At 32.7% G+C, this 10,531-nt stretch overlaps 1 non-coding gene across 1 annotated transcript; it reads right to left on the bottom strand.

Annotated features, from left to right (window-relative positions):
* Positions 1 to 3,178: 3,178 nt before the first annotated feature.
* LOC139856531 (small nucleolar RNA R71) lies at positions 3,179 to 3,285 on the bottom strand. Its single transcript, XR_011762007.1, has one exon. It is a non-coding gene; the product is annotated as a small nucleolar RNA R71 (small nucleolar RNA).
* Between the last annotated feature and the right edge of the window lie 7,246 nt (positions 3,286 to 10,531).

Genomic DNA, 10,531 nt, shown 5'->3' with positions numbered 1-10,531 from the left:
AATTAAATATAAAATAAAGGAAATTAAATATGAAATAAAAGAATTATGCTTATTTAAACTTCCGTAATCATGATGTTTGACGTGTTGATTTTAGTTTTATGCCCATGGGTTAATTGTCCTTTGTCCTGAATTATTTAATATGTCCGTCTGGTTTTTGTCCATAATAGTCCATCAGTCATAAATATAAAGTGCGAGTGTCCTCGTCAAATTATCCTTATACCCGAAGTTAAATATTCCAACTAATTGGGGACTTAAACTTTAATAATTACACCAGGATGTCGACTGAGTGTAACCCAAGGTTTTAATATTTTGTTATCAATTATACCAAGTGTCCTTGTACATAATTTCACCCCTGTTTTAATTATTCTAGTGGCTATTAATCCATTCCCGTGTCCGGTTAAATGAACGATTATTCGTACATATAAATACCACGCACATCGTGTCCGATCGAGTGTATATGGTAATTTATAGGGACGCCCAATTGTAAATATTTATATTAACATTAACAAACTATCATTTAGTTAAACAAATATAAAGCCCATTAATAGCTCATAGTCTAATTTCCACAAGTGTCGTTCTTTTGTCCAAACCCCAATTATGGTACAAAGCCTAATTACCCAATTTTAGTAATTAGCCCAACATCATGATTACTTCGTTTTAAATAAGCATAATAATAACTTAGCTACGAGACATTAATGTAAAAAGGTTGAACATAACTTACAATGATTAAAAATAGCGTAGCGTTACACGGACAGAATTTCAACTTACACCCTTACAACATTCGCTAACATACCCTTATTATTAGAATTATAATTAAAATTAAAATATAAATTATAAATATATATATATATATATATATATATATATATATATATTTTACGTATGAATGAGGAGAAGAAAAAGATTATTTTTTACGATCAGAATGCGCGAGCTTTATAGGGAGTTTCTGAAATTGGGGTTCCGCGACTAGCGGCCATTTTGGCCTTCAAACTCCGCGAGTCGCGGAGTTTACTTTTACAGCTCACACAAGCTTGGCTCTTTGTTTACCGACGGTTTTAAATATAAATATAATATATTAAATAATTATAAGAATTATTTAAATATTATATTATATTTATGTGCATAGTTGACTTGTAATTTTTAGTCCGTTGCGTCGAGCGTTGAGAGTTGACTCTGGTCCCGGTTCCGGATTTTCGAACGTCCTTGCGTATAATTTAATATCTTGTACTTTGCGTTTTGAATCTTGTACTCTTGTAATTTCGAGACGTTTCTTATCAATAATTGGAACCTCTTTGATTGTCTTTTGTACTTTTGAGCTTTTTGGTCGTTTGCGTCTTTAATTCGTCGAATCTGTCTTTTGTCTTCACCTTTTATTATTTAAACGAATATCACTTGTAAATAGAACAATTGCAACTAAAAGCTTGTCTTTCTTGAGGAATAATGCTATGAAATATATGTTCGTTTTTAGCATTATCAATAGTATCATGTTCATATGAAATATCATTTTCCCAGAAGAACAACTTTTAAATCATAGATTATGATAGTTTTTAATTATCCAACCCAAAACAGCCTCCGGTTTTACTACGACGGCGTATGTCCGGTTTTACAGTGTTCTTCATGTTTTCAAGTTTTAACTCATTAAGTTAGTATATCATATAGATATAAAACATGTGTTAAGTTGTTTTTAAAAGTCAAGTTAGAAGGATTAACTTTGTTTGCGAACAAGTTTAGAATTAACTAAACTATGTTCTAGTTTATAAACTCTTATATAGATAGCTATAGACATATGAATTGAACAAGAGTTAAAGTAGAGTTATTACCTCAAGTTTAGAATGTAAAGTTGCTGAAAAGAAGTAGTAGAACAAAACTTGAGAGAGTTCTTGCAAGTGTGTGTGAAAATTGGAAGTAAAATTTGGAAAATGAATGTGTAAAAATGAGTTAGAAATGGTGCTTATTTATAGGCTTGAAAATTTGGTTTTTAGTGAAAATATCTAAGATAAGTTAAAATGTATTAACTCATGGATGATATATTAAATTGATTAGGTCATGGATGACATATTATACAAATAATTGCAGATTTCTATTGGTATATACCAATAGTAAATATTTCTAGAAGCAGTGTATAATACGGGTAAAAATGCCGTATGAATGCGAGTAGAATTCTTGAGGAAATTGAACGAAAATATGAGTATAGCTATCCTTTATATGTATTTGTATATTATAAAGTGTATTCAATACTTGTAAGGATGTATTTACACTCGTAATACATTGTATGTAAATACATTTTAACATAAGTTAATTACGTCGTTTAAATAGTAACATATATATTGTTCGAAAACTCTTTAAATTAGTAGTATGAAAATATATATATATATATATATATATATATATATATATATATATATATATATATATATATATATATATAATACTTTGTTAATATACTTAATGAGATATTTAATTATGATATTTTCAAGTTATATATATATATATATATATATATATATATATATATATATATATATATATATATATATATATATACACATACACACATATATATAATTAATACAAGTTATGATGTTCGTGATTCGTAAGAATAAAAGAGTGACCAAAAGTTTGTGTAAAACTCTTTCCGGAGGTTCAAGACTTATTAAAATTCATTGCTTATCAAGTCGGAATTATTAAATCATGTAAATAGTATAATCAAGTAGTCGGAAAAATCCGGGTCGTTACACCAAGGATGCAACATAACACCCCAGTTAATTCACCAGCTAATTCACCAAAAAGACCAATGGCAGATAACGCAGATAATAGTTCAATGGAAGAATGAGAAAGAGCCTCACGTAATGGGCAAGGCCATGCTATTTGATAACATGCTATCGAACAAGAGTTTGAAATCAAGGGTTCTACTTTACATATGATTCGTGATAAGTGTCAGTTCTGGGGAACTGCTAAGGAGGATCTTAATGACCATTTACGTACTTTGGAAGGCATTTTCAAGCTATTCAAAATTCGTGATGTGGATAATGAAACTTGTTATTTGAGGGTGTGTCCTTGGAGCCTACTTGATGAAGCTCGTGATTGGCTTGAGTCCCTTCCTGAGGGAACTATTACTAATTGGACTGAGTTGACCGAGAGTTTTCTGAAGAAGTATTATCCTGCATCTAAAGCAATAAAACTTTAAAGTGAAATTAATAAGTTTGCTCAAAAAGCAACTGAGAACTTGTATGATGCTTGGAACAGGTTTAAGAAGTTGTTAAGCTTATGCCTACATCATCGATTGGACAATCATCAAATTGTTTCAATTTTCTATAAGGGTTGTATGTTAATGACACGAAAGGATATAGATATCACTGCAGGTGGTTCAGTGATGAATAAGACTCCTAATGAGGCTTATGAGATCATTGATGATTTGGCTACACAATCTCATGAGTGGCATTTGGCAAGTGAATTACCAAGATTTTCAAGGGCAGCGTTGAGTGTTAAAATTGATGAATTTGCTCGTATGATAGATAAGGTTACTAAATACATTCATGCTATTAAAGTTGGTTGTCATAAGTGTAGAGGTCCAGTTTTGAGAAAAGATTGTGATTTGACTATGGAACAGTTGGAGATGGTAGCCTTTATGAATCAAGGTTATGGTGGTGGATGATTTTTCAATCGTGGGTGTTAGGGGAGAATGTGGGTTAATACGGGATTATGCTTAATGACTATTTATATGACAAAAATGGACGGTTTTATTTATGTGGTGTTGTTAGGTCGCAAAACGTCAGGATTAGTTATCAAAAGGGAGTAGTGGTGTTTTTATTTATATTTAGGTGGGTTTTCCTAGCTATATTTCACCTACTTGTCTTCCTTTTAACGAGTAAGTGATAATTATAACTTAGGTTAGTATTTTTGTATGTTTGCTCAGTAATGTAGGAAAAAAGTGCCTAAATAGTTAACCCTAGTGACAAGTGGTGATAGATTAAACATAACTAAGGTAATATAAACTATAAAGATAAAAAGGGATAGGTATGGAGAATAGGATACTGATGGAGAACTGTTAAAAGAGTCTAATTTCCTAGAATGAAAACTAAACACTAATAAGTCGAGTTAAGAACCTAATCAATTTTTCACTAAGAGTTTAGGCTTTGAAAATTCTAGTAAAGAAGGATATCCTTACTCCTAACGTTAACCTTAACGGGTTTAAACAACCTTAAGGATAGAATCCTAGGTACATGAATAAAGTGGTATATCCCTAAAGGAAAGTCTCAGCTTTTCTTAATCCTAGTTGGTTTAACTAGAGTAACATTCCTCCACTTAATACTAAGCTATGCCTTAACATTAATAGACGTGCAATCATAGATATCCTAAGGTACTGTTAATTGGGTTAAAGGTCTCTCCTTTGCTATCACTTACTCAACCCCGGATCATCTTACAACATCTCAAGAACATTACTTCTGATGTGAATCATGCTTTTGAGTAAGCCAGTAATCACAGAACTCTATATTGCCTACTATAATCACAACCTAAATGAGCAGCTATTTTTTCACGGATAAGTGATTGACCGTACGTAGGTACTATTTCCCTATTGTGACGTTAAGCACACATAACTACTTACCTTGTATCGTAGGGTTGATTAGGTCCTAATACTAGGTTATAACCACGTGTGTAAATGGAAAGGGTGGTACGTAAATTAGACTTCTAAACCATCTAGTTTCAGCATAACAATAACATAAGTTTCAGATAAGATATTCAATGTGTAAGAAACATTTGTAACAGATAGTCAAGCGTGCAAGATGAAAGTAACTTAAAGTGACAAGATAACTTTATTAAATTAAGGAAGGTGTTCACCGTTTATAGGCGAGATCTGGACCATTACAAGTGCTGACATTCTCTAGACCGCTCCTACTACAATCTCCGGCGTTCGCCTCTGGGTACTTAATTTCCCGCTTGAAGGTGAAAAGGCCTTGAAAGTTTCTAGTGAGAGAAAGTGTATTGTAGTGAGAGAGTGTGAAGAGGTGTGTGGAAAATGGATGACAAGTGTCCTTTAAATAGTGAAATTTTGGATGGGGGCCGGCTAGCAAGACGTTTTTTGTCCCCGGTGCCAAGGGCAAGCCGTTTTCAATGCCCGTTGCCAAGGCAAGAAGTTTTTGATGTGGCAAGCCGGTTGGTAGGCCGGTGTTGGCCTCTGGTTTTGCTGTTTCTTGGATCGTTTTGCTAGTTCCCGGGATCGTAACTTGGTTTCTGAGGTCGTAACTTGTCTTTCACCATTTTCTCTCTAGAATTTTCGTTTTGGCTCTGATTTACTTGATTCTTTTTGCACCGTCTTCGTAATTACTAAATCTGCAAAATCAACTGACAAAGTGATTATTTTGACGATAAATATTCGAAATTTATTATTTTTGGGCCCTAATATCGAGGTAAAAATGTGACTTTTTAGCCGATATCAACTATACTAATCTTAACCCATAAAACTAAGTGTTTTAATGATGACATATGCACATAACTAAAGGTAATGGTAGACATCTTGACATAAATATACAAGTTTACTAATCCACACTTACTCTAGCAAAAGACAAAACCAAATAAAGCTTAAAATGAAAACGTACGCTACACGGTTAGGTCCCCGGTCGATCGCAGGTCAGACCGTGGAGCCTTGCACCCTGATTTGTGAAATCGGGGATGCACGGTCGACCGTAAAAGGTTTTGTCCTAAATTACATCGATTTTAGTTCGACCACTTCGGAGCATCTATAATTTATGAAACCTGTTCAAACATGCTTAGAATAGTTGCCTCCTTCATATCCAAAGGAGTTTTGGTCACTAGAACACTAACCTTGGTTAATCACGCTTAATGAAACATTAATGACGATTAAACCTTGATTAAGGATAACACATAAGTTTTATAGGAAAATATGTACATTTAAAATATATCTAGACATACTTAGGATGGTCACCAAGTACCAACCAAGAGTTGCACCTTCCTTGTAGATGTGTTGGACATTAATGTATACTTATACATTAATCTTGCAAAATCCATTTTGCAAGTAAAACTTACATAACCTTGGTTCAATGCTATGTAATCACTATGTGTTTAATTCTAGATTAATTAGTAATCACTTGCTAGTCATTACATGAATATTATTTGAGTACTTTCTATTAATACATGAATATTATTTGACTATGTGCTAAGTGCTAAATGCTAAGTAGTTATTTAATATGTATATATATGAACCTTGTCTTGCTATGTGTTACAAGTTGGGATTCCACCAACTTGTATTTTGACTACTTCAATATATGTTACTTGGATAATGTATAATTTGTCATAATCTAGTGATCTTAAAAGACAATGAATCATTAACACACATAGGTTTGCTTAAGTTTAAAATTAAGTTTATAAATGGTTTAAACTTGATTTAACTTGATGTCTTACATCATGATTAATTGATATTACTTGCTTAATTTGTCAAGACATCATTAATACACTTAATTAATGACATACAAGTTCAAATTTGAATACTAGCATGCTTTGTTATTGATTGTTGTCATCAATGACATGTTGACCAACTAATAGGGATTTAGCAAATGTGTTAATTACAAATAAAGGATTATGACAAAACTGAGATTGCCTCAAATGATTATCATGATTTGTATCCAAGAATGTTAGACTTTTCACTTTGAGCATAACAAGCCACTATCAAGGCAATACATCCAAGTTAAATGGACATTTTAATGGATATGGTACTTGTATAGAATGTTGGGTATCTTTTGCAAGTGTTAAATGAAGTAACGAGTCCAAAGATTAATGTTCAAAACTGATTTAAACGGCTATACAACGGATAGAAGTTTTGGACTGGACTGCATACGGTCGACCCACAGTCGACCGTGGTCCAAGCCGCAGCAACGACTATTTTTTGCTCTACATATAAATAACAAGGCTTGGAGAAATTTGAAGACTTTGACCTCTTGCAAGCTACAACTCAAAATCATCAGAGAATCACAAGAACATAACACTTATACATATGTTTATGATTAGCAAGAGAAGTTCTATAATCTCGTAGATTATAGAAGGGGTTGTAAACTTACTTTCAAATTACTATCCTTGTGAGTTACATAGAGTTGTAATAATCCTTACAATTTTCTTAGAATTGTCATCACTAGAAAAGGGTGAGTCTTTGTACTTTATAATTAGAAGCATATGCTAGCTTAGCTATCATCTTCCTTAAAAGGAACTAGGGAGTTGATTAATCTCATTGGAGATTAATGCTTATCCAAGGTAAAGATAAGTTGATCTAAGTTGGAGGTAATCTTCCAAAGCGATAGAAGAATTAGGTTCATTGTCTAAGGAGAAGTAAAAGGCTTGTAAATCGAATCTCCACCGAATCTGGAGAAAGCTGCTTAGTGAAGCAAAACTCCCAATTAGTAAATCGAGGAGTGGATTAAGGTGGATTAGTTAACATCCACTTGAACCACTATAAATCCTTGTGTTTTTGTTCTTTACTTTACATTCCGCATTATTACAAACATAAACACATCACACATTGGTTTGAGTTGATTAAAGTGATCAAGGATTATTCAAATCTTGTTGATCATCAAAAATGTTTTAAAAATCGTATTAAGTAACTATTCATCCCCCTCTAGTTACTTACAGTAGGTTCAATAATGGTAATAATGGTTGGAGTCAACAAGTTAGTGGAAGCGGTTTTATGCAACAGAAACCAGGTTATTTTGCTAAACCGAAAGAGAAGATTGAAGTTTCAAGTGATTGGACTAAAGCGGTTGAAGAGCAAAACAAGATTAATGAGCAAAATACGTAGATGCTTAGAAATCAGCAAGCTTCAATTATACATTATGTGAATCTATAGTTACGTCTGGAATATATCTTTGATTTATCCGTCACATGCATGATATGATATTGCTTACATAAGTCAAATCCCAGCATGATAAAGTGAAAAGTGCCTAAGTAAACATATTTGTTTGATAATTGATTTCTGCTATTTACAATTGTTTGCGTATTATTACGTATTTTGAATCATCATTTTGACATATCGGTCGTTACGGCAACCCCCTGCATTTACTGTTTCTTGTTAATTTAGAACTTTGCATGTTATTAGTCATTCGCTTTTGTAGTTGAGTTATCCGTGGAATGAACTTAGGATTTATCATGGCTATACTATTAGTCGATCGGGTACGCTTTCCTGTATTTGTGTTTTAGTAATTGTCTAGGTATTTTTCTTGGTTTTAAATTATATTACCTGATCTAGCACATCAGTCGGCTTAAGTCATGTAAGCCACTGGCTAGAGGTGATAAAAGAGGAATAAAAGTAGGCATTACGCTCAAGTTATACGTACGAATCACTCCAAATTCAGTGGAGCCACCGGCTAAGTTTCCTTAGCGCCGGCTCAGGTGTCGGCTGACAGAATCTATAAATAGACGTGCTGGGTTCATTTTCTATAACAGTTTTTCTTAGGTTTAGTTTTCAGTTTCAAGTTTATTTACACATTTAAATTTCATAGTTTAGGTTATTTGGTTTTTGGATTGACACTTGAAATTGGAACTTATTCAAGTTATAATCAATTCCTATTCAATTCATATTTATGTCGGTATGAATTCTTTTAAATTATCTTCTTATTTAATTCACGTTTCTAGTTTAATTATGGGCTAAAACCCCAAACACATGCTTGAACGAATGTAACACCTTGTGAAGATTTCTAAATTGTAGAATATTTGAACTGTTAAATATTCTGTTTTTGATGGCCGAAGCCGCCGGCTTGGAACATCAGAGCCGCCGGCTTTACATGATTAAAATATTATAGTTTACTCCAAAATAAAAAGTTTGTTCTATATCAACTTTAAAAGATTCTGGCAAGATTTATGAATCTGAGCCGCCGGTTTAGGTAGCTCAAGCCGCCGGCTTAAACTTATTAATTTTGTTTTATTCAAATTGAAAACTTGTTTTACTGTCAAGTCTTAAGCTTAATTAAATTACCACTATTAAATAAATCTGAGTTACACATTGGTATTTGATATTTTCTGATTAATCACATTAGTAATCTTCATTGACACAAAAGGTCGGGTTAAGGTAATGGTGAGGGTTAAAACTAATAACTATAATCAAATGTTTGATTAATCATATTAAACTATCTATTAGGTCTTGAGTCTTAAGTTAAATCTAGTGTCTTGTCTAAGGATAACCTGATCAATTAGACTTAGGTTAAGACATTTCAAGGTCAAAAAGTGATCTGAACACAGTTTAATGCCTTAATTAAATGCAATCTGAAACAAAGTGGGAATAGTTCAAGCGTGTGTCCGTTATCATATTCGTTACTCCTTTTTATTATTTTGTTATAGTTTATTTTTATTATTCATTTTTATTGTTATTTTATTTTAAAAAAAATTATTTCCACCAATCTCTTAGGATGTTACCTAACCTCCTATTACTATATTACATTTGATCGGATTTTGTTGCTCGTTAGAGTGCTCTAGTGATTAGTATCTTAAATAATCTAAATTTAAAAGTTAATAAAAAGTAAGCATTTTTCGCACACACACTTTTGCACATCACTTTAAAAACGTGATCGCATCTTTAATCCCAGAAAATCTAACTATTCCAAATTGTTTACCCAGTTTATACTGTTCGAATGCAATGTATGACATGACAATCGTGCCATATGATTAAATTAGTGACCACAAACCTTGCGATCAATACGATCAGGAAGATTAGTTGTATAGAAAGTCATTTCAACTTTCTTCTCGTAGGGATTAGGAATTGACTGTAATCCATCACCGTTAGTACTCCCGTTCTGAACCTTGTAAAATCATTCGTAGTTATCCTTCTGATATCTTGGATGTCCACCCATCGTCGGCGTCGTGAAGTAGCCCTGGAGAGAGAGATGGAGAGTTTTGTTAATCAAAATCACTTTGTAAATACTTGATATTATTATAATCATATCATATTAATATTAATTCTTGTTTATTATGCGGATAACATTGCGCTACTAAGACCATCTTTATCCCTGAAGCCCATGATGGGTGTGTTGCTGGGTGGAGTGGGGTGCTTGATGAGCGTGCTGCCAGATTGCTGGGTAATGGGTGGCGTGCTGAGTGGCGTGTTGGGGTATTTTTTTTTTTTTTCATTTTTCTTGCATTTAATTTATTTTTTTTAATTAGTTTATATTATTATTTTGTAATTATAATAACAAATTAATTTAATAAAACACACTAAAATTAATATTAAAAAAACGATTACAATCCTAAAAATAGAAAATTACAAAAAAAAAGACGACATAAAGTTACTTTATTTTTTTTTTAAAAGTCCTAAAAATTTAAACTACTACTCGTCGTCTTCATCCGACAACTGAATCAAGTCGCCGTACTCTTGGAGTAAGTTCTTTTTCATCTTCATGCAACACTTTCTCTCTTTTGGATTCGCGATGTTATTAATGTCCAAGTTCGACAGAAATTTTGTGGCTTCGAGTGCTGCTTTCCCGGATAACGCCATTTCCACGATAACGCATCTTCATTTCGATGCCATCCGTGCTCG

This window comes from Rutidosis leptorrhynchoides, chromosome 6, assembly GCF_046630445.1.
Source record: "Rutidosis leptorrhynchoides isolate AG116_Rl617_1_P2 chromosome 6, CSIRO_AGI_Rlap_v1, whole genome shotgun sequence".
NCBI classification, from domain to species: Eukaryota; Viridiplantae; Streptophyta; class Magnoliopsida; order Asterales; family Asteraceae; genus Rutidosis; species Rutidosis leptorrhynchoides.
This window is presented reverse-complemented; position numbering and strand designations above follow the sequence as displayed.